Consider the following 5,141-nt stretch of genomic DNA (forward strand, 5'->3'; position numbering starts at 1 on the left):
CGCGCGCCTAGAGCCCGTGCTCTGCAACGAGAAGCCACAGCAAGGAGAAGCATGCGCATCGCAACAAAGAGCAGTCCCCACTCGCCACAACTAGAGAAAGCCCACGCGCAGCAATGAAGACCCAACACAGGTAAAAATAAATAATAAATTTTATTTTAATATATATACAATGGAATATTACCCTGCCATAAAAAGAATGAAATTATGCCATGTGCAGCAACGTGGATGGACCTAGAGATGCTCATACTAAGTGAAGTCAGACAGACAAAGACAAATATCAAATGATATCACTTATATGTGGAATCTAAAAAAAATGATACAAATGAACTTATTTACAAAACAGAAACAGAGTCACAGACTTAGAAAACAAACTTATAGTTACTAAAGGGGAAAGGAAGCAGGGAGGGATAAATTAGGAGGTTGGGATTAACATATACATGTTATCATATACAAAACAATCAACGAGGACCTACTGTATAGCACAGGGAACTCTATTCAATACTCTGTAATAACCTATATAGGAAAAGAACCTGGAAAATTGATGTGTGTGTGTGTGTGTGTGTGTGTGCGCGCGTGTGTATGACTGAATCTCCTTGCTGTACACCTGAAACGCAACAGTGTAAACCACTATACTCCGATATAAAATAAAAATTAAAAAAAATAAATTTTTAAAAAAGAAGTTTAAATCTCTAGACATAAAAAAAAAAACAAAAACCCTCAGTAGGAAAAGGAAAAAACACTGGGGCAATGTCTGGATGAAAAACCCTCTTCCATCATACAAAACAAGAAGACAACTTCCCCATGAATTCTGGCAAAGTCAATACTCAGCCTTATTCACAAAATTCTTGGATAGCTTCCTTGGCCTAAAAACCCCAGGCTATTTCAGTGACTGAGTAAAGCCTGTGTATAGATATGGTTGCTTAGGGGAATTGCCTGTTCTGACGGTAAGCAAACAGTTCTCAATGGTGTTTCAATAATTCAAAGTCATTAAAAACAGTGGATAAAATAGTTCATGACAAAATATTACATGTAAAAAATAAGGTTAGGCCTTGTTCACAGGGTTACACAATGGCACAGGTAGAAGGAAGACTGGAACTCACAGACCTTGAAAAACTTCTTCATTCATGTGCCCAAACAACTTTCCTTTTCCCACTTATGTACAACTTTCCAAATAAACTGACTTTCAGACAACCCAAAAATTTTCAGGAAAATGTCTACACAGAAAAGAAAATGCTGGTAAATAACACTGCCCCTTTATCAGTGTAAAACTACTCCCTCTGGGAACTTCCCTGGCAGTTCAGTGGTTGCGACTCCCCCTTCCACTGCAGGGGCTGTGGGTTCAATCCCTGGTCAGGGAACTAAGATCCCACATGCCTCACAGCCAAAATCCCCAAACATAAAACAGAAGCAATATTGTAATAAATTCAATGAAGACTTTAAAAATGGTCCACGTCAAAAAAAAAAAAATTTTTTTTAAAAAAAAACTACTCCCTCTGTAGCCTGGATTAAAATTTTATTAGAAAAGCATTTTTACACAATTATGCCTTATCTGTTTCTAAAAGGCTAAAGACCTTACGATCTACAGATCAGACTTTATTACAGGTTTCAAGATTCAAATTACTGATGGAACATAGAAGATTTGCCTTCACTGGCTTTTTCTTCTTTTTTTGCGGTACACAGGCCTCTCACTGTTGTGGCCTCTCCCGTTGCAGAGCACAGGCTCCGGACACTCAGGCTCAGCGGCCATGGCTCACAGGCCCAGCCGCTCCGCGGCACGTGGGATCTTCCCAGACCGGGACACGAACCCATGTCCCCTGCATCGGCAGGTGGACTCTCAACCACTGCGCCACCAGGGAAGACCCTTCACTGGCTTCTTAATATGAATAATAAAGCACTCAAAGTGTTCAAAAAGAGGGTACTGACTGGAAAGGGGCATAAAGGAATTCTAGGGGGAGGAAAGTGTTCTACGCCTTGATCTGACTGGTAGTTATAATTATACACATACAGCAGCATACACATGTAAAAATTCATTAAGCTATATATATACATCTTAGATTTATGCATTTACTAGAAATTGTACATCAAGTTTTTTTGTTTTTTGGGTTTTTCTTTTTTTTTGCGGTACGCGGGCCTCTCACTGCCACGGCCTCTCCCGCTGCGGAGCACAGGTTCCGGACGCGCAGGCCCAGCGGCCGTGGCTCACGGGCCCAGCCGCTCCGCGTTATGCGGGATCGTCGCGGACCGTGGCACGAACCCGCGTCCCCCGCACCGGCAGGCGGACTCCCAAGCACTGCGCCACCAGGGAAGCCCCATCAAGTATTTTTTAATGAAATTCTTAAAAAGGTTCCAAAGAATTACCTCATTATCCCAAAGCACATAATGTAAGAAGAGTCAGATTTCGTCTTCTATTGGTAAAAAGAATCAAGCATGGAGAAGTAAAGCAATTTGCTTTGTTAACTCAAAATGAAGAAGGAAAACAAGTCTCCCAACTCTTTTCTATCACTGATCTAACCTATGTGTGTCACAGACAATGAGACTGAATCTCGAGATCCTTCTACTGAGAGTAAAAAAAAAGTCAGAGAAAGAAAGAGGACACAATCAATCCTAGTTCACCAAGTTACCTAGAATAAGGCTAGAAAACTGAGGAACCAAATCGACATCCTCTCTATGCCCAAACGACATATTATTATTCACAAACAAGATAATTATTTTAATCTAGAACTGGTTGTGAAATAATGCAAAGAATGCAAAAGAAGTTCTCAGCTTCATACTTCCTCTAAACACTATCACAGTGCTACCTCTTCCTTCATTCTGTAGTTTTTCTAAGGGTCTGAGGCACTATACTCCCTGGCCTTTACTTTTGGCCATTTACATGTCTTGAGTGAGATAGTAAGAAGTGTATACAGGTTAGGCTTCAATGGACCAATGTAAAGTATGGCTCTTATTTCATAGTCACAGAGTTTTAGAGTTGGGCTAGATCTGAGCAGCCGGTTATTCACTTAATGAATAAAGAAAGTAAATCTTAAAATGGTTAAGGGACTTGCCTAATATCTCAGAGCTAATAAGTGGCAGAGTCAAAATTGAATCCCGGGTGTTTCGGTAGTGAGCGGCGGGTGAGCCAGAAGGGCTTGAGGGACAGGTGGAGAGCAGAGATCAGCTTCTCAGTTCATGTGAAGAAAGCAAAATTGAAGGCTGTGTAATTGAACCTGAGGGTCCCTCTTGTGTATTCCTGCCTGTTTCAGTTTCCAGCGGCCCTGGTTAAAATCTACAAAAAGCCAACCTAGGGCCACAGGATGGGATCAGTGACATTCCAGGATGTGGCCGTGGACTTCACCCTGGAGGAGTGGCAGCTGCTGGGATGTGCTCAGAGGAAGCTGTATTGGAACATGATGTGCAGAACTTTAGAAACCTCATCTCAGTGGAAGTTATCTGCTTACCTGATGATGAGCTAGAGGAACAGGAAGGAGAAGGAAGCAAAGACAAATTTTTGAACCAAGGTATGTTCACCTTCAAGAAAACACTGACTAACGAGACAGTCCAAAATTGTAATCTGAGTATAAATTTTATTTCTTCAAGACAAAAACAACATAAGTGTGAATCAAATGGAAAATGTTTGCAACCTAACTTATACTTTCTTAGTTAGAATAAAAGTTATATCAGAGAAAACTCTTATGAATACAAGGAATGTGGAAAAGGCTTCAGAAACAAGTTGTGTCTTATTAGACATGGAAAAAGCACAGAAGGGAAAAAAAACTTTGGGTGCAGTCAATGTGGGAAAGCCTTCCAAAAGAAGTCTCATCTCGGGCTTCCCTGGTGGCGCAGTGGTTGAGAGTCCGCCTGCCGATGCAGGAGACACGGGTTCGTGCCCCGGACCGGGAAGATCCCACATGCCGTGGAGCGGCTGGGCCCGTGAGCCATGGCCGCTGAGCCTGCGCGTCCGGAGCCTGTGCTCCGCAAGGGGAGAGGCCACAACAATGAGAGGCCCGCGTACCGCAAAAAAAAAAAAAAGGAAAAAAAAAAGAAGTCTCATCTCATTAGACATGAAAAAAGCATACAAGGAAAAAAAAAAAAAACCTTTGAATGCAGTGACTGTGGGAAAGCCTTTAACAGTAAGGGACACCTTGCAGCTCATCAAAAAATTCATAGTGGAGAGAGACCCTTTGTGTGCAGTGATTGTGGGAAAGCTTTTACGCATAAAGCACAACTCGTGGTCCATCAGAGACTCCACACTGGAAAGAAGGCTTATGAATGTGGTCAATGTGGGAAATCATTCACCTGAAACTCCTCCTTTACTCAGCACGTGAAATGGCACACACCCGAGAACTCAACTTGAATGTAGGGAGTGTGGAAAAAGCTTCAAGTACAGCTCATCCCTTTATAAACACTCCAGAATCCATACAGGCGAGAAACCATACCGATGCAGAGAATGTGGCAAAGCCTTTGCAGACTCATCAGTGTTGATCATGCATCAGAGAATTCATACAGGTGAGAAATCCCATGGGTGCACTGAATGTGGCAAAGCCTTCATCAAGAGATCACATTTCCTTAAACATTACTCAACTCACAGCAGAGCAACAAAATAAATGCAACACATGTGGGAAATCTTTTAACTGGAAGACACATCTCAATCTCCATCAAAGAAGTCATAAAAACAAGGGAGCTTTGTTAAATGTGGGAAAACTTAAAATTAGCCTTTTACTGAAACAGCAAAGAATTCATCATGAGAAAAACCCTATCAGTTGAATGTGGAAAAGCATGTTCTGAAATTCATGTTCTATAAGTGATATTACTAATTTTATTTCAAAGATTACAGGAAATTTTGAGCTACAGACAACTTTACAGTAAAACCAAGGAAGTTGTGAAAAAATTGAATAATTAAGGCATCAGACCGACTATAATTGCATGTGTACGCTGCTCCTAATTTATCATTTTTACACAATTTATACAAATGTCTGCATTGCTTAAGAAATTTGTACAACCGTGGGTTTGAAATATATGCTATGCACATTATACAAAATTATATCTGTTATAACGATGGTTGCACAACATTGTGAAAGTACTTAATGCCAATGAATTGCACACTTAAAAATGGTTTAGGGCATCCCTGGTGGCGCAGCGGTTGAGAGTCCGCCTGCCAATGC

At 41.2% G+C, this 5,141-nt stretch overlaps 1 pseudogene; it reads left to right on the forward strand.

Annotated features, from left to right (window-relative positions):
* Positions 1–3,293: 3,293 nt before the first annotated feature.
* LOC103071398 (zinc finger protein 684-like) overlaps positions 3,294–5,141 on the forward strand; it is a 33,553-nt pseudogene continuing 31,705 nt past the window's right edge.

This window comes from Lipotes vexillifer, unplaced genomic scaffold, assembly GCF_000442215.2.
Source record: "Lipotes vexillifer unplaced genomic scaffold, Lipotes_vexillifer_v1.1 scaffold889, whole genome shotgun sequence".
In the NCBI taxonomy this organism is placed as follows: domain Eukaryota; kingdom Metazoa; phylum Chordata; class Mammalia; order Artiodactyla; family Lipotidae; genus Lipotes; species Lipotes vexillifer.